This window comes from Pinus tabuliformis, chromosome 4_2 (genome assembly GCF_031772625.1).
Source record: "Pinus tabuliformis cultivar Carrire ecotype Pingquan chromosome 4_2, CPIR1, whole genome shotgun sequence".
In the NCBI taxonomy this organism is placed as follows: domain Eukaryota; kingdom Viridiplantae; phylum Streptophyta; class Pinopsida; order Pinales; family Pinaceae; genus Pinus; species Pinus tabuliformis.
The window spans coordinates 508,230,588-508,249,830 of NC_142304.1; positions in this window are offsets into that span (position 1 = coordinate 508,230,588).

The following is a 19,243-nucleotide window of genomic DNA, read 5'->3' on the forward strand; positions in this document are numbered from 1 at the left end:
ATTTATTTTTTTAGGGTAAAATTTCAATATTTTTTAAAAAAGACAGTAAAAGCCAATAAAAGCCAATTTTTTTGGTGCAAAAAACACCTAAAAACAAAAAGTGTTGATGCTGGAATAACGTCTTTTTTTTGGGGTAAATTTTCAACATTTTTTAGCAATGATGTTAAAGATAAAATATCAAGGCTCTGAAAAACCTTAAAATTCCAACCATTTTCAAGCATGACATTAAAGATAAAATATCATGTCTCTGAAAAACCTTAAATTCCAACAATTTTCAAGTCATGAAGTTAAAGATAAAACATTTATAATTGTTTTCAACCATAGCATTAAAGATACGATATCGTGACTTAGAAAAACCTTAAAATTTTGAAAAAATTTCAACCATGGAATTAAAACCAAATATTATGACTATAAAAACCTTAAGTTTTAAATATATTTTAACCACGACATTATAGAAAAATTATATGAATAAAAAAAACATTAAAAATAAACACTTAGTTGCTAGGAAATCCCAATTAGGAAGTGAATTAGTGATTATTTTGGCTACTTTGTCACCATCCATCATGGTTTCTTATGGAAGAATATGGGGAGAATGGGTCTACGCTAGATGAATGATAGCCATTTTTTTAGCATGGTTAGTTAACCCTCCATAATTTAGAGAAAGAATCTTCATTTGGGAACTTGCAATTGTCGTTGGTTCTCTAAGGTCCCTAATGATGGATTTCGATTTTCCTGACTGATTATTTGCATTTTCTTTTCATTAAGAAATAGAAAAAAGGATTTACATCCTTAAAGATGAGGTTTTGAATCTAAATCCTCAATGAGGCCCAACCCATAACCTAGGTCAAAATTTAGTAAGATTTCACTTGAATAATTAGACCCTAGAGATGGAAGGCTCTTTTATTTGTAGTAGAGGTTGTATTTACATATCAAGACTAAGGGAGGAGGCTTTGCCTCATGATGGCAAGAGGAAGGAATAAATAGGGGGGAAATAGAGAGGTGACATGTGTAGACATAATCGTAGGCAGTCGGGGGGTGAGGAGAACAAAAACATGGGGGAAGAAGTAGGGAAGGAGCGTCTTAAAAGTTTTATCAAGAAGTCACTAGGGAGCTCATTAGGAGAATGAGAATCCAATTTAGTGATAATATCTCCACTAAACAAACCACTAGAATTAAAAGCAAAGGAATATATTATAAATTCCACACTTGAGGAGGGTGGGCATCATAGAGTAGCATCAGGAAGCTACTTGGTTGAGAGATCCTTAATTTCTTACAGATGAGAGGTAGAAGTTTAACCCTCCAAAATATGATAATATATAGGTTAGGACTTGCCAAAATTTATCTAAACCTATGTACCATGAACCTGTTTTAGAACTCATCCCCGTGTTTTCTTGGAGAGTGAACAATCCACCTCTAGATGTCCATACTCATGAAACCTTCCACACTTAAAGGGGATACTTTCATAATCTAGAGACTATTTATAGATAATACTTTCATAACCTAGTGGAGGTGGCGTTCGCCAATCCTTTTGAGAAAACAAACATCACTAGGATGTGCACCATATACATGTATCTAGTTTGCATATATGAAGAATCAAATTCATTAAAAAAAACCATAGAATGTTCTCGATCTCAAAAAAGACATCATTTGACCAGAAGATAAGTGGTGTCCAAGGAAGATGGACAAAAAATGGGAGGACTTCTAACTTCTCCATTTGTGCAACAAAATATATTGACCATTTTTTTGTAAAATGCACTTGTGGGCTCCAATACTAGTGGGTCTAGATAATATTCTAAGCACCCATTTTGAAAGCAATGTTCCAACCCAACATCCCTTTTCCAACGACACACAATAAGGGGAATAACCTAAAATTCTAGAGAAATTTGCATTCACCCATTTCCTAAGTACATCCATGTCCATATGTTTTCTTGCAAAATTTCCAATAATGGTGGCCTCCTCCATATTTTGAATGTCATTTTGGCAAACGTATTTACTAGAATAAGACTAGGTTCCTTAGGTTTCTACTTTATACATTTTCTATTTTAATGAGGGATCTCTTTGATAGTTGGAGCAATGGACTAAGATTGATTTTCACCACCACTAAACATTTTGGGAGTGAGTAAGTTGCTAATGAAACTACTGGTAGTGAAGGCAGAGGGGAGGGTGGGAAGGATTTTGTTGACATGACCATGACTAAAGTGGGTTCAGAAGTAGAAAATATAATGATGACTAGTGGTGATAGGGATAAATCATAGATATGTTAACAACATCCTTCTTAACTAGGATTGGAGGAGTGCTCTATGTCAGAGAGGACAAAATTTCCATCATGAAAAATGACATCACCCAAGAGGGGCCTAACACATGGTACAAATACAATCACCTTGTCTACCTTAAAACATGACAAATTTGTAGCTAGTTGGATATTGTCATAATGATTTGGTAGAGAGGAGGATACACTATCCAAGATCACTAATGAAAAGGAGACAATATACATACCTGGATCCGACCAAATTAGGACCCCATCCAAGGAATCTATAGAAAAATCTACTAAGTTAACCTCCATGACCTACAATAGTAACATTGAGTCTTGTTGAAAGTAGGATCTCAACTTGTCCTAGATACAAGTGGGCATTGAGTCATATTATCATTAGTTCTCCATATTCATAGTTCCAACTAAACAACCTTGTAATATCTTTTATGATGAAGCTCAATTATGGTCATGACCTTTGTTATCACATACACTTCAATTTTATTCATGCTTATGCAATATTTTTATTTTCCATAATTTATAATATTTTGTCATAAATTTATATTTTTTTCTTATAAAAATTTCATAGCCTATAGCTTAATGTTTTCATCAGGCTAATTTTATGCAAAGCACGATAAAGATGTTATCACATACATAATACTTATGTCAATGAGCCAAGAGGTTCATTCTACAACCCACTGTGAAGGCAATGTGTAAGTATGTTCGTCCCTCTTAAAATAGAAATAAAATATTCTCTAAATAAAAATAAAGCAAGCAATGTCAGCAATATATATATGCATATTTAATTAATTGTCCACATGACCTAATATAATTTCATGTAAAGTAATTAGAAGTAAAAAAATATGTGAGTAAAATGTTTAAACCTTATACTTTTCAAAATATTTTAACAAGTGCTATCAACTTCATATATATCTATATATTCAAAAAATATTAAAAGAAAATATTTTAATTTTTTATAGAATAAAATATCCAATGTGAGTTATGAATAAAATATTTTAATATGAATTAATATTGACATATACTTAGAAATATATTAATAACAAAAAAACCAATGTAATGTGCACTCATAAAATGACTCAATACACATGTTATGTAATCACTATAAAATTCAAAAATATAATTTAAATAATAAAAAATTACACATTGTTTTTTGCAATCGAAAATAAAAAATTGATCCCTCTCGGATCATGTTAGATCTGTGCTTAAGATGGATCTATGTTGGTTCTACAACTCACTGTCAAGACGATGTTAGATCTGTGCTTAAGATGGATCTATGTTGGTTCTACAACTCACTGTCAAGACGATGTGTTAGTATGTTTGTCCCTCTTAAAATAAAAATAAAATATTTTTTAAATAGAAAAATAATGCCGGCTATAATAAAAACCAACATAGATCCACAATTTTTTTTATGAGTCGACATTATTTATATGTTTTGTATAGTTATTTAATTTTTATTTTTATTTTTTTGATTGAGATGAACAAAATTTCAACTTTGACGACAGACGGACATCGTTACACATCATGTTGAGCTATAGAATGAGCCTCTCGGTTCAAAGAAAAAAAAATTATGCATATTTAATTAGTTGTCCATATGACCTAATATAATTTCATGTAAAGTAATTAGAAGTAAAAAAAAATATGTGAGTAATATGTTTAAATCTTATAATTTTCAAAAATATTTTAACACATGATATCAACTTCATATATATCTTTATATAGAAAAAATGTTAAAGGAAAATATTTTAATGTTGTATAGAATAAAATATTCAATGTGAGTTATAAATAAAATATTTTAATATGAATTAATATTGACATATACTTAAAAATATATTAATAACAAAAAAACCAATTTAATGTGCACTCATAAAATGGCTCAATGCACATGTTATGTAATCTCTATAACATTCAAAAATACAATTTAAACAATAAAAAATTACACATTGTTTTTTGCACTCTAAAATAAGTTTGCACTTAAAGAAATTTGATCCCTCTCTACTCATGTTAGATCCATGCTTAAGATGGATCCATATTGATTATATATACACCTGAAGGTAATAATAATAATAAAATGTTACTAAATAAAAATACAAATTAGAATTAAAATATACATATATATTTAAAATAAATAATAATAATAATAATAATAATATAATATGTTACCCAAATAAGTTCCAAGGGAAAGCTCAATTGGTTGACTTCTTGTTGCTAAGTACATTGCCAATTGGAAGGTCATGAGGTCAAATCTCCTCGCCTAGCTAGGCCCCACTAGATATAAATTAATATGTTACTCAAATAAAAATACAAAATAAAATAATAATATATTTATATATATGAAAGAGACATATAAATTAATATGTTACCTAAATAAAAATATAAAATAAAATAATAATATATTTATATATATGAAAGACATATATCAATTAATATGTTACCCAAATAAAAATACGAAATAAAATAATAATATATATATATATGAAAGAGACATATAAATTAATACGTTACCTGAATAAAAATACAAAATAAAATAATAATATATTTATATATATGAAAAAGACATATAAATTAATATGTTACCAAAATAAAAATATAAAATAAAAAGAAAAGAGAATGATGGCACTGCGAAGACTGTCTAAAATAGGTTAGGGATTTTTTCAGCTGACGGCGACATGACTGCACCCTACTCACCCCACCTACCTACTAGTTGTCGACGTCTGCTCTTCCTCCGGCTGCATCTCCCGCGGTGGTTCCCGTCACCCGTTACACGTTGATCACTCCATAACAGCGCTGTTTACCATCTCCTCCCCATTTCACTGTATTCCCACTGAATTCTGATACCCTACCTATGGCGACGGTTACGATGGTCCTGGAGGCAGCTGGCAGAGAGCACCTTGGAACAGGTATGGAACTTGACCTAGTAGACTACTCGGAAGACCCGTTGGAGAATGTCAATATCTGGAAAACCCCTCGCTCCGCCACGAACGAAATCCTTCCTTTCTGTTGCGACCTGTCAGCTACCATTGCGGGTCTTCCTTCCATTTCTGGACCTTCCTGCTCCACTGTTACTTTCTCAGAGCCTCCTCCGATCTGGTCGTTTCCTCCCTCGCCGCCACAGTCACCCTCGCCTACCACTTTTGTTTCCGCCTACCTCCACCCAAATCCTGAGGTGGCTAGCTCTCAAACCCCCCTCTCATCCCACCCTGGTGAATCTTCAACCAACCCTCTGAGAACCCACACCCCGGCCTAGGAAATCCCACAAGTTTCGGTACTTGAGGTGCCTCCATCGAGCAGCTATGCGACAGTACCCCCTCTCTTGGAATCAATTCCAGTGGCCGAACACCCCTGCCCTGAAATCCCTGACCCAAACCCTAACCAGCCAGGGGATAATTCAGAGGACCCTGAAGAGCCGACGCGGAGGGGAAAAAAAGGAAGTGCTTCAAGGTTCGAAGCGAGGACGTCATCCTCAGACTCGGGGAGGACATTCAGTGGGGTGACACCATGGACACGACGGACCGGGTTCTGGTAGGAAGAATTTGCGGTCGTAGTTACACAACGGCTAGGCTTAAGATGTGGACCTCGGAGGTATGGGGGTAGCACCTGGCGGACCTCCCAACCATACAAACCTTTGTTAGAGGATGGTTTGCTCTGCGATTTGCCAGAGCCGAGCACACAAACTGGGTCCTGTCGTCTTTCTGGCATTTTGAGCATGCTCCAGTTCTTCTCCGACGATGGAACCCTCTTTTTGACCCCACAAAAGAACAGATAGGAGTTGACCCTATATGGGTTCGGCTACCAGGACTGCCCCTACAATTCTGGTCAGAGGATATATTCCATCGCATAGGCAACACTCTGGGAACCTATCTCGACCACGACAGAACATATCTAGCCTCAGGTATGATGGCATATGCCAGGATTCTCATTCACTTGGATACTCGGGGTGGTCTTCAGGAGCACATCACCTTACAGTGGAAATCCTTCTCCCGAAAGCAAACCCTAGACTACGAAGGTGTCCCTTTCCGTTGCAGACGTTGTCACAAGGTGGGACACCTGTACAAAGATTGTCCACTGAACAAGAAGGAAAGGGCAGGAGACAGGGGGAAGGATACAATGCAGAACAAAGCACAAGCTCAGAATAGCCCTTCAGGGGGGGAAGAGGTAGCAAATCTGGCACACGCTGATGCATTACCTGTGCCCACAAAGGAGACCAGAAAGAAGCGAGGAAAGGCACCCATCGAAGCACCCTCTCCGCCTCTTACCAGAGCAAGGGCAGCTGCTGAGGCTGCGTTCTCTACGGGTATGTCGACTGCAAACTCCTCCTCTGTTTACTCTAATGTATCTCCGCACTGCATTGAAACTAGTTATGAACAGTTCAATTCAGTACAGTCTTTCTCTCACACCTTCATCCCCCCCAAGGCTGTGGATTGCCCTATCAAACCCCCCTCCCCCACCATCTCCTGCACTCAACCCTCTTTCCCTGATAATCCTCCCCCAAATTCCCAATTACTTGATCCTCCCACTCATTCCAGCCCTCTACCTTTCAGATACCCCACCAGAGCCAGGTTTCACTCTCAGGCCCCTGACTCTCTGGGTATCGGCCTCATCACCTCTCCCCCTCCTCTAAAATCGACTAGAGGCAGACCCTCCTCCCTATCCAAAGCTAAGCTACAAGCAGGGGAAGAGATTGTTTCGGGAAAACAACATGCCATCGATTGGGTACTTAGAGCAGTGAATACCCAAGAGCCCCCTCCTCCATGAAATTTCTCTCCTTCAATTGTAGAGGGTTGGCTAGCCCTGCAAAAAAATTAGCCATGAGGAGACTACTCTCAGCAGAACCCATTGATATTCTTTTTCTACAAGAAACCCTAGGTCAGGGGTGTGTCATTACCCACCTCCTGGAATCCTGGCTACCTGGATGGACTTTCCATACCCTCGATGCATCAGGGAGGTCAGGGGGTCTTGCGCTAGGGGTAAAAAATCGATCTATCAAAATCTGTAATGTGTGGGGGAGTTCGGGCCACCTAGGAGCTGATATATATTCCTCAGAACTTGATATTGAGCTCAGGATCATAAATATATATGGCCCCTGTCACAACAGGGAGGAATTTTGGAGCAGACTCCTAGACTCTCACATTCTTCAAAAGGACAATCTCGTCCTAGGGGGGGATCTAAACTTCTCCATTGGCTTTGCAGAATCATGGGGACACAATGCCCAAAGGGATATCCTCTCAGATTTTTTCGAGGCCAAACTGGAGGATCATAATCTCATAGATATCCCCTCCCCAAAAATATTGCCCACTTGGAGGAACAACAGATCAGGAGTGGACAGTCTCTCTAGAAGACTTGATAGATATCTCATTAAGGAGCATATGCTAACCTTGGGACAGGGATATAGACAGTGGGTGGGCTCTGGAGGAATATCAGACCATAGGCCGATCTATTTGGAAATCAGAGGAGGTATGAACAAACCTAAAGGTCCTTTCAAATTTAATGCAGCTTGGCTGAGGGATGCTGAATATATCCAACTAGTAACAAATTACTGGAGGAATCATCCCCCAGTGGCAGAAAGGACTATATCGGAAGGATTTGCAAAAAACCTAAAAGAACTCAAGAGCCTCTCAAAGAAATGGGCTCATAAGAAGAGAACGCAGGAAGACCATACTCTCAAACAAACTAAAGAAGCCATTGAGAAGTATGAAAATGACCATGAAGGGATCTTCTCCTCCCCTGAGCACAAAGAGCAGATAACCTCTCTGCTAGCTAAGAGAAACTAGATTCTGAAGGATAGAGAAGAGAGATGGAGATTGAGAAGCAGAGCCATCTGGGTGAAGGAAGGGGATGACAATACCAAGTTCTACCATAAATTTGCAAATGGGAGGAAAGCTATCAATACTATTTGGCAGCTATTAGATGAACATGGAGAACTAGTGAACACCTTCCCTCAGCTGGCAGCTATGGCCTCTGCCCACTTCAGAAACATTTATAAGTCACCACCAAATGCCACCCTGGGAGACATAATGAGGACAGCCCAACTATTCCCAAGGTTTGTAGAACAAGAAGAAAGTGGGGATTTGACAAAGGAGGTCTCCCTGAGGGAATTGGAGGACACTCTCAAATGGTTTAAGCGAGATAAAAGCCCTGGTCCGGATGGCTGGAATGTGGAATTCTACCTGGCCTTTTTTGATACCCTAGGGGGGACCTATTACAAGTTATAGAGGAATGCAGAGCCTCTGGAAGAATGTATGAGGCCTACAACTCAACCTTTATCGCCCTTATTCCCAAATCGGACAACCCCACATCCTTCAATGATTTCCGACCCATATCCTTATGTAACTGTATCTACAAGATCATCTCCAAGATTATAGAAAATCGACTCCGACCAATCTTATCCAACCATATCTCAGCTGAACAATTTGCATTTTTACAGAATAGACAAATACATGAAGCGGTCAGAACGGCACAAGAGATTCTACATTCTATCCAGACCCACAAGCTAAAGGGTATGGTCCTGAAAGTTGACCTCTCGAAAGCCTTTGATAGAGTCAACTGGCTATACCTCAGAATGCTCTTAACGCACTTGGGTTTCCCATTTGAATTCATAAGATGGATTATGAGCTGTATCACTAATGTATCATACAACATTCTCGTAAATGGTGCGGCCTCTCCTTTCTTCCACTCCGAAAGAGGCCTCAGGCAAGGATGCCCATTGTCCCCACTCCTCTTCTTACTCATCATGGAAGGTCTCAGTCGTTTGATTAAGGAGGAACATCGAAGAGGTAGACTAAGGGGGATCCGCATCACTGAAGGATGCACATTAGCACACTTGCTCTTTGCAGACGATATGCTACTTTTCCTAAATTGGAGTATAGGAGATGTGACTGCACTTCTCAATACATTCACTATATTCCTAGCATCCACTGGCATGTTGGTTAACAATGAAAAATCCTCTATAACGGCTATAGGATGCACACCATACGAGGTCCAGTATGCCCTAAGAAGATTCCCCTATAACCTACTGCAGCTGGACGAGGGATTAAAATATTTGGGTTATAGATTAAAACCACATGGTTATAAGAATGTTGATTGGATCTGGCTCATAACCAAACTAGAGAAAAGGCTAAACATCTAGTATCTAAAATATTTATCAAGAGCAGGAAGACTGATACTCATAAAAGCAGTGTTGGAAGCAACTCCAGTTTATTGGATGTCTTTAGCATGGATTCCTAAAGGAATATTGTCCAGAATAAAAAAACCTATGTTGCAAATTCCTGTGGAGAGGGAATCAACCCGGAAGGATTTTTTCCTGGTCAAATTGGGACTCTTTGGCACTCCCAAAGAAGTGGGGAGGATGGGGTATCAAAAGACTAGACTCTTTCTCCACAACCATGGTGGCCAAACTAGGGTGGCAGCTAGTCACATCGCACAGCCTGTGGACTAAGGTGGCCACATCTAAATACATAGCTCCTTTAAATCTTATGGACTGGATTCGACAACCTCAGTGGACACAAGCTGGAAAATCGAACATATGGAAAGCAGTCCTACAAGCTATGCCCCTTATTAGGGATGGACTCACATGGCGAATAAAGTCAGGAGAAGTTGTTAAAATAGGGATGGACCCTTGGATTGGATGTGGGAACGCTCACAGACTCCCACAAGAGCTCAGAACATACCTCACTTCTAGAGGGATCTCACACCTTAACCAAATAGCAGACAATGGCTGCTCTACATTTTTGAAACAAGCTTGGAAATCTGGGAGGACATTACAGATCCCTCGACAATGACAACAGCATTGGAAGGAATACACGGAGGCACTCACGGAATCCCATATCAAGATACAGGAAGGGGAGGATGAGCTTATCTAGGCACATGCGAAGCATGGAAAATACTCACCTAAGGAGGGATACATAACTCTTATGAACTCTCTGAAACCACCGTAGTGTGAACCTTGGTGGAGAAGTATATGGAAACTTAAAGCACCCCCCAAGTCCAGGCTCCTCATGTGGACCATTTTGCGTCACAAAATCCCAACATGAGAAAATTTGATCAAGAGATCTTTTCATGGACCCTTTTGGTGCGGCCTTTGCAAAGCTGACAATGAAACTAGGAATCATCTCTTTCTTACTTGCCCATGCACAAAGGAGCTTTGGAATACTATTCATTCTCATATACCTTCGCTCCCTAGGTGGCAGGGAACAACTATTCAGGAAGCCTGGGAGGGATGGTGGTCCACTGTATCCTCGGAAAGAACAAAAAACATCCCTTTACTTACTTGTTGGGCCATTTGGATTGTCCGAAACAGAATCATCTTTCAAAATTCTCCCCCCCACTGGCCGGCCATCACTGCACAAATCCTAGCAGACTACCAACAGATTCCAGAGGAGGAAACAAATCCCAATCCCAGGCATATCATCCCCGAGAGCATAAACCAATCCCACCCCTGGGCATACTTTGATGGCTCAGCTCAAGACATTGGATGTGGGGGAGGAGCTATCCTCCATATTACAACAAATCATATTTACAAAATCTAAATGGGTTTGGGCAGAGGGACAAAAAATTTTGCTGAGCTCTCGGCAACAAAATACACCATTCACTTTGCTTTGGAAAAATAATGCAGAAACTTACAGCTATTTGGAGATTCAAAAACTATATGCAATTGGATAAACAAAGTTACAATTTGTCATGCTTTTTCTCTGAGACACATCATGGAAGAAATTTTTAGACTCATAAATTTATTTGACACATTTACTTGTCAACATATATACAGGGAGCAGAACACAGCTACGAAATACCATCCAAGGAAGCAGCGCACAGGCCTATAGGAACTTGGAGCATACTGGAGCAAACTGATGGAACCTTCCATCAGTATTATCATAGACCTTTTATAGAAATATCAGATTAGTAAAGCTCAATGGGAGCTGGACATAAAGTTTTGCTATATATTTTTTGTTGTCTTTATATAAATATTATATGAAGTTTTTTATCAAGTAGTTTCTACACATGACAGTTATTTTTTGATACTCTCTACGTAGAGTAAGTACATAAAGCATTTTGAAAATCATAGCTCAGAGCAGTGTCTCCCTACGTGGAGTACACCTCTCTCTATTTTGAATACTCAACAGGATAGGCTTCTAGCCCACAGTACAGTATATGCCACTGGCATCTGCAAAATGTAATTTTCCTCATTAATGAAAATTACGACTTTTTCCAAGGAAAATATATATATATATTAAAATAATAATATATTTATATATGAAAAAAAATTCTATAAATAATATATATATATATATAATATTTAATATATAAAAAAATAAAAATATTAAGATATAAATAGAAATACCATAACTATGACATTTACATAAAATATCATTAAATTTAATTTATTCACTAAAGGTTATAAACCAATCTAAAATTCTTTATTTGAAAGATCAAAGTTGTTGGTTCATTTCCTAATTTGCAAGTCAGTTTAAAATATTTGCATAAAATAAAAAACCATAAAACACTTGGTTTTCAAGAGAATTCAAAATAATGATAAATTCATATTTGACAAGAACATAAGTATAGTAATAATGATGAAGCTTATTGGAAAAACTTATCTCTAAATAAAATGACTTTAAACCATGGTGTTTTATAATCTTTTTATGAATATTTTTTAAAAATATTTTAAAATAAAATAATAATATATTTATATATATGAAAATGACATTTAAAATATATATATATATATATAATTAATGAAAACATTTAATAAAAAAAATAAAAAATATGAAAATAGAAATAGAACCATAACTATGACATTTATATAAAATATCATTAATTTTTATTTCATTCACTAAAGGTTATAAACCAATTTAAAATTCTTTATTTGAAAGATCAAAGTTGTTGGTTCATTTCCTAATTTGCAAATTAGTTTAAAATATTTTCATAAAATAAAAAACCACAAACCACTTGGTTTTCAAGGGAATTTAAAATAATGATAAATTCATATTTGACAAAAACATAAGTATAGTAATAATGATGAAGTTTATGGAAAAACTTATCTCTAAATAAAATGACTTTAAACAATGGTCTTTTATAATCACTTCAAAATAAAAAATAAAGATCCTAGATGATGTAAGGTTTTCAATATAAAAATAATAGAAAGATTTATAATTTTTATATATTAAAATTGTTGGTACTTATATTTTATTACATGTATAGAAAATTAAAGCTTAAGAAGACGATATTTTGTATATCAAGATCATACTTTGTATATCAAGATCAATAAATGCATGGAAAAAAAAAGAAAGAATGAAGATTTAAAAGTAAGGCCTTATTACTGCATACAGGGGATGAGAACTCAAAATTCTTTTATATATATGTAAATTGCAAGGACAACATAAACGTAGTATAAAAAATTGAGAAGGGTGATGGTACATGAATAATAAATCTTAATGATATGGTAGTTAAAGGAGTAAATAATTTCTTTTCCCTCTTTAAAGAGGACCATTGTGCTATGATAAAGAGGTAATAAGGCTTTGAAACTCCTTGCTAAGCCTAGTCAATCATGAGGATAATCAAGATTTAATGAAGGAAGTTAAAAGTGATACAATTAGATGGGTAATTAAGAAATTTAATGAAATATTGGAGTTATTCTATAAGGTGAAAATATGATAACAAGTATGGAAAAATCCATGATAACTACATGGGAGATATTTCAGTAGGAAAAGAACAAAAAAAACCACTTTACCTAGTTATTTCCCTATTAGATGACATAGTTAGCTCAAGTTCTAAAGTATTTGTTTTTTTTAAACCATTTTTACAAAAAGTGTGACAAGTAGTGGGTGATTGCTAAAGTGGAAAATAAATTAAACAAATGGTGCAATTGATGGCCCTCTAAAGTGGGTCATCTAATTTTGGTAAAGGTAGGCTTACAAGTGATTCCAATTTATTGGATATCACTTTCTGGAGTGCCAAAGGGGGTTCTAGAAGCTATTAGACAACCATGGTATAAATTCATTTGGTTAGGAGATCAAAAGAAGAAAGGATTTTTGTTGGCTTGTTGGAAAAAATTGGCTTTACAAAATAAAATAGAGTCTAGGGGCTGAAGAGCCCCTTCCCCTTTTACAAGGCATTTGTTGTAAAAGAAATGTGGAGATTAATACAAGGATCAAGTTTGTGGGTACATGTAATAAGAACTAAGTATATTTATCCTAATTTGGTGGAGGATAGTGTAAGAAATCCTTTTAAGAAACACATGATGCTTCAATAATTTGAAAAGTTGTTAATTATGCATTTCATCCACTTGGAAACTTGTTGATTTGGAAAATTGGTAGAGGAGATAAAGTAAAATGTGGCCTTGATTCATGGGTAAGAAGCAAATATTTGCATAAGTTACTCCCTCATATGATATATGAGCTAAGGAACAAAGGATATTATACACTTAGACAAGTTGTGAATTTAAAAGGTGAACAACTTGACATCAAAATCAACTATCTTGGTAAGAGAAAGGATTAGTGGAAGAATACCATGGGTTATGGAGGAGAGACATAGACATATTAAAAGAAAATAATGTTATATTAACATAATTAATAAGATCAATTAATTTGGTCACTAAATCTTGCAGGGACATATGTTCTTAGAATAGTTTACAAAGCTCTAGTTGATGAAGGAACAAAAGGGCATCATGTTTGGTGGTGGATAACTATATGTATAGGTTTTAACCCTGTACAATTAATTATGGAAAAAAATCTTAATTATAATAGAATATATGTAGTGAAAAACACACACATTAACACAAATATTTTATTTAGGAAATGCAAAATTGGGAAAACCAACAAGATTTTTCAATATATATATATATATATATATATATTTTTTGTACAACATTGCAATAAAATATATATCCTATGGCATCCATGAACTTCCAAACCATTTACCCTAGACTAGAATACAACCATAGTTCCTTAACCAAAACTAAAAAACCATGGGAAAAACAACCATGCACCAAAAAACCTCTTTTAGCAAAAAAACTATGTGGAAAACTATAAAAAATGGACGCAAAAAACTGCCCAAGAAGATTTTTTGGGGGTGCTTCCCACCCAAGGTAGGGGGTGGGTTTAAACCCCTTGCATACCCCTTGAATAGGGGCATTTTCCACCACCTTGTTGCAGTAAGCGCAATGTATAACACATGTGACTAGTGATGCAAAGAATATAACACATACTCAATATTCTCCCACTCGTTTTCTTTGCACACAAGATGTCATAGGAGTGCATGATCAACAATTTAGGACAATAATGCCCATTGTTTCTCTACACCAAGAGAACTTCTCATTTCTCATATATTTTTTTAATAAATTTGCAACATTCTTCAAAGTATCCACTTTTTCTAGTAGCACCTTCTATTCTTCAATCACATATCTCGTGAAGTTATAGTGAACATTGATATGCTTTGTATTTGAATGATAATCTGGGTACTTTTCTAGGAATATTGCACTCCGACTATCACAATCTATCCTTACATCTTGTTATACCAACCCAATATATGGACATAATCTTTGTAACCAAGCTATTTCGTTGCTTAGATGAGTGGTTGTCATGTATTCAACTTTTGTAGTTGAGAATGCTACTATAGGTTTTATTTTGCTCATTCAAATGATATCTCTAACAAATAGGTTAAACACATACCCACCTGAAAATCTTCTATGATCCATTTCTCCAACCTAGTCTACATCAACAAAGCTGTGTATGTCCAACACTTTGTCATATCTTGGTCTTCCTTAGTATCACAATCCATATCAACCAGTGCCACACAAACACTTGAAAACCCTCTTCACTACAATTTTCCAATGCTCCCTCCCTGGTTTTGACATATACATGCTCAATACTTTCATTGCATGTGTAATGTTCGGCCTAGTATATACCATTGCATACATTAAGCTTCCAACCACACTAACATATAGAAGACGAGACATGTCATCTTCCTCTTATTGTGTCTTGGGACACTGATTTGTAGATAAATTTACACCTATAGGAATAGGCCCCTTCATCATTTTACATTCATGCATATTAAACCTCTACAATATTGTCTCTACATACTTCTTTTGACCTAACTAGAGTTTCCTATTTTCTTAGTCTTTTTTAATTCCCATACCCAATATTAATTTTGTAGTATTGAGATCCTTCATTTCATTTTTTAGAGGACAATTAAGTTTTCACTTCCTTGATGATTTCCCTTTCATTTCCAATCAACAACATGTCATCCACATAGAAGACCAAATAAATAGCATGATTACCAACTAATTTGGAATATAAGTAGTTATATTCTTTTCTCCTTGTGAAACCAAGTCCCAATATATATGTATCAATTTTTTGAAACCACATTCTTGCTGATTATTTTAACCCATATAGGGGCATTTTAACTTGCACACTAGCTCTTTAATTTCTTTCACAACAAAGCCTTCTAGTTGTTTCATGTAGATTTCTTCTTGTATATCCCCGTGTAGGAATGGTGTCTTCACGTCTATCTATTTTACTTCAAAATAAAACTAGAAGAAAGAGATAAAATAAATCTAACATAAGCTAATGTGTAAACATGAGAAAATATATCACCAAAGTCAATTCCCTCTACCTGCAAATTTCCCTTTGCTACTAATAGAGCTTTGTATTTATCCACTTCTACATTCAACTTACTTTTAAACACCCATTTTCTTCCAATGGGATTTATTCTATCCAACAACTCCACTAGATCCCAAGTGGTGCCTCCTTCTTGTCTAAGGCTATAATTTCTTCAACCAAGGCCTTTTTCCATAGTTTTCCATCTTTTGAATTGGTTTCCTCCCTAACAGTTATAGGATCATCATAGATAATAAATAAAGAAAAATTTGAATGGAAAGTAGGTGGAGTATACCTTTCTGGATATCTTCTTTCCTAAATTGATCTTCTCAAAACTAGAGTATGTGGTTCTTCTTCTTCTTATTCCTATTATTCTATAGAGTATGATTTTCCATCCTTCATTTCAAACTGTATCTTGTTTGGTTCTTTCTCCCTTGTTTATGTCTTCTTGTTTGATAGCTTCTTTGACTTATCTAAATACCACATCTTGACTATACACAACCTTCTTAGTTTTTAGGTTCAAAAGTTTATAACCTTTCAAACCATCTTTATATCTAATAAAGATACATAGTAACTTTCTTATACAACTTACTCATATTCTCCTTTGGAACATGTTCAAAAGCATCACAACAAAATACCTGAATATATTTAAGAGACGTTTTGTTACTATTCCATACCTCATGTGGAGTCTTGTCATCCAACACTGATGAGGGTGATCTATTTACCAGATAACACATAGTGGCCACTGCCTCTACCTAGAATTCATGTCTTAACTAGGAGCCATTGAGCATGTTCCTGGCTTTATCCATAATTATCATATTCATCCTTTCTCCAACTCCATTCTATTGAGGTGTGTATGGAGTAGTATTCTATCTTGCTATATCGTAGTTCTTACATAATTATTTGAATTCATTCCCTCGTAATTCTCCAAAATTATTTGTCCTCAACACCTTAATTTTATTCTCTATTTGCTTTCCACAAGAGCCTTAAACTCTTCAAACTTGTCAAAGTATTCATATTTCTTTATAAGGAAATAAATCCATGTATCTCTATATGACACATAGTAAAAATATTACCTAGTGATGGAACCAACATAGGCCCAAACCCATCATTGTGCACCAATTATAATATTTCCATTTGACCTTGTAGAACTGAAGGAAAATCTTACCTGATCCTTCTTTCCATTTAAACCATGTTCACAAAAATAAAAATCTAGAGATAATTAGACATATCTTCTACCATACCATTACTTTGTAATACTCAATGGCTATTCTCTCTAATATGTCCTTATCTTTGATACCACAACATAATATTTTCTCTAGAATCTACTGGAGGTTTTCCTTCTTTTGCTCCACTTTTAGGAACAATGGAACTATTGCACCCCTCATTAACAATACTTCTTAATAGCTTATACATAGTTCCAATATGAACTCCCCTTGGAAATACCATTTCTCCTCAAATCATCCTTTAGGTGTGTCCTCTTCAAAGAATGTTCTTACACATTCATCACTCATATTGCTTATAGAAATCAAATTTCTATCTAATCCTAGGATGTGAAAAACACCAGGGAGTGTTCTAATCCTTCCAACCATAAGCTTCAAATTTAATTTTCCTCATCCTACGATTCAGGCTATTGAGTCATCTCCTAAGAAAAAATCACTAACATTAAATCTTTCATACTCACTAAACCACTCCTTGTGAGGGGCCATATGAAAGGATTTTCTTGAGTGGACTAACCATGCCTCATGATCTACATGCATAATTGAAGAAGTCAAGTGTGCATCCCTTCCTTCATTTGAGGAGGTTTTTGCTTTTGTAGAAGAAGCATCTTCATATCCCTTCCCTTTCTCAAAAATTTTAGATCTATAGTATTTTTTGTAATTCCCTTATTTTCCACATCTCCAACATACCTTTATGAAATTTCCTAAAGACTCATATCTTCCTCTAGATTTAGGTTTCCCACTTAAGGTTTTTTTTTCTTCTATTATGAGAGCATCCTCTTCTAGACAAGGAATCATTGTTTTGGATTTCCATGTTTTTCTATTTCATCTTCTTCAATAATAAGGATAAGACTATATCATTGAAATTTAAAGTAGTTGCATTACTACCTATGGAAACAGCGTGTTAGGTCACAATACTACTAGTGTAACCCCTTATTGTTATTATTACAACCCCCTTATGTTATGCTCCTATACCAATAGGTGTCATATTTCATGATTGACTGGTGAAATCCCAAATATGTTCATCCTTTCCATGCTGCTAAGGTTCCATATTTTGAAAAAATTCAAAAAAGTTCAAAAAATGTAAAGAGGGTATGCCCTAAAAGAAAGATCAAAGGGTAAAAAGAATGAAATGGTCAAGAGGAAAAAGAAAAGAAATGAACCCCAAATAATGAAGACCATGAAAGTGTGCTAGTCCAAAATGCCACTACTATTCTATTTTTGCAAAAGAATCTCATTATGTGCAATTGGTTGACTCTTGCCACAGTTGATGGATGGCCAAACAACTTAATCTTGGCCAATTCATGTTTAAATTTCTTGTTTTAGAGATAGAGAATAAAATTTGTCCAAACAGTTCAAGCTTGGCAGATAAGTAGATAGGTAGAGAAGCAAAGGAGCTCAACTATTAAATCTGAGCCCTTGGAAGAAATAAGGGCAGACTTAGATAGGATTCCCATGAAAAGAAAAAGAAAATTTGTAAGGGTTTTCTAGTCCAAGTGCACCCATGGAAGAACAAGAAAAATGTTAGATATAATAGGCTGGGTAGGTAGTTTCGGTGTTACAGGAGCATGCTTATGATCAATTTTTGTTTCTCAAGAGGTTCATTTTATTGATTTCATAAATGTAATGGCAATTGTTTGGGCTGCAAATCAAGTGATGCATGTCTAACTTCCCCTCACACTTCTCCAAAAATCACTTACTAACCTTCCCCCCAAGGATATTGAGATCTGCTCAATACTCCTAAGTCACTCCATTTCATGAAAAGCCTGAGGAAAATAACATTCTTGCTTTTTGCAAAGAAGCCACATTTCTTGTGTAAAACCTCTGTTTTCTCCTAAGCCTAAGTTATTGAACTTTATAACTTGGCGCCTACCCTTCATAAACCCATATTAACTCCTAACATTATTATATAATTCCCTTGCAACTCCCCCTTCCCCCGTATTAATATACTTATAACAATAAAACCCTCAATGTATAATAATCCTGCCCCCGGTCGATTACGGCCATATTTCTGTTTAAAAGGGGATTATTGGTTCATCTGGAACCATATAATAACCCTCCCCGTGTGCAAATATTCAAAGGTCAATTAACATCAGGTTAATTAACTGTTAAATACCCCGACAACCAATAGAAATCACCCTGGGAAGTCTTAAACCCTAGTTTATATT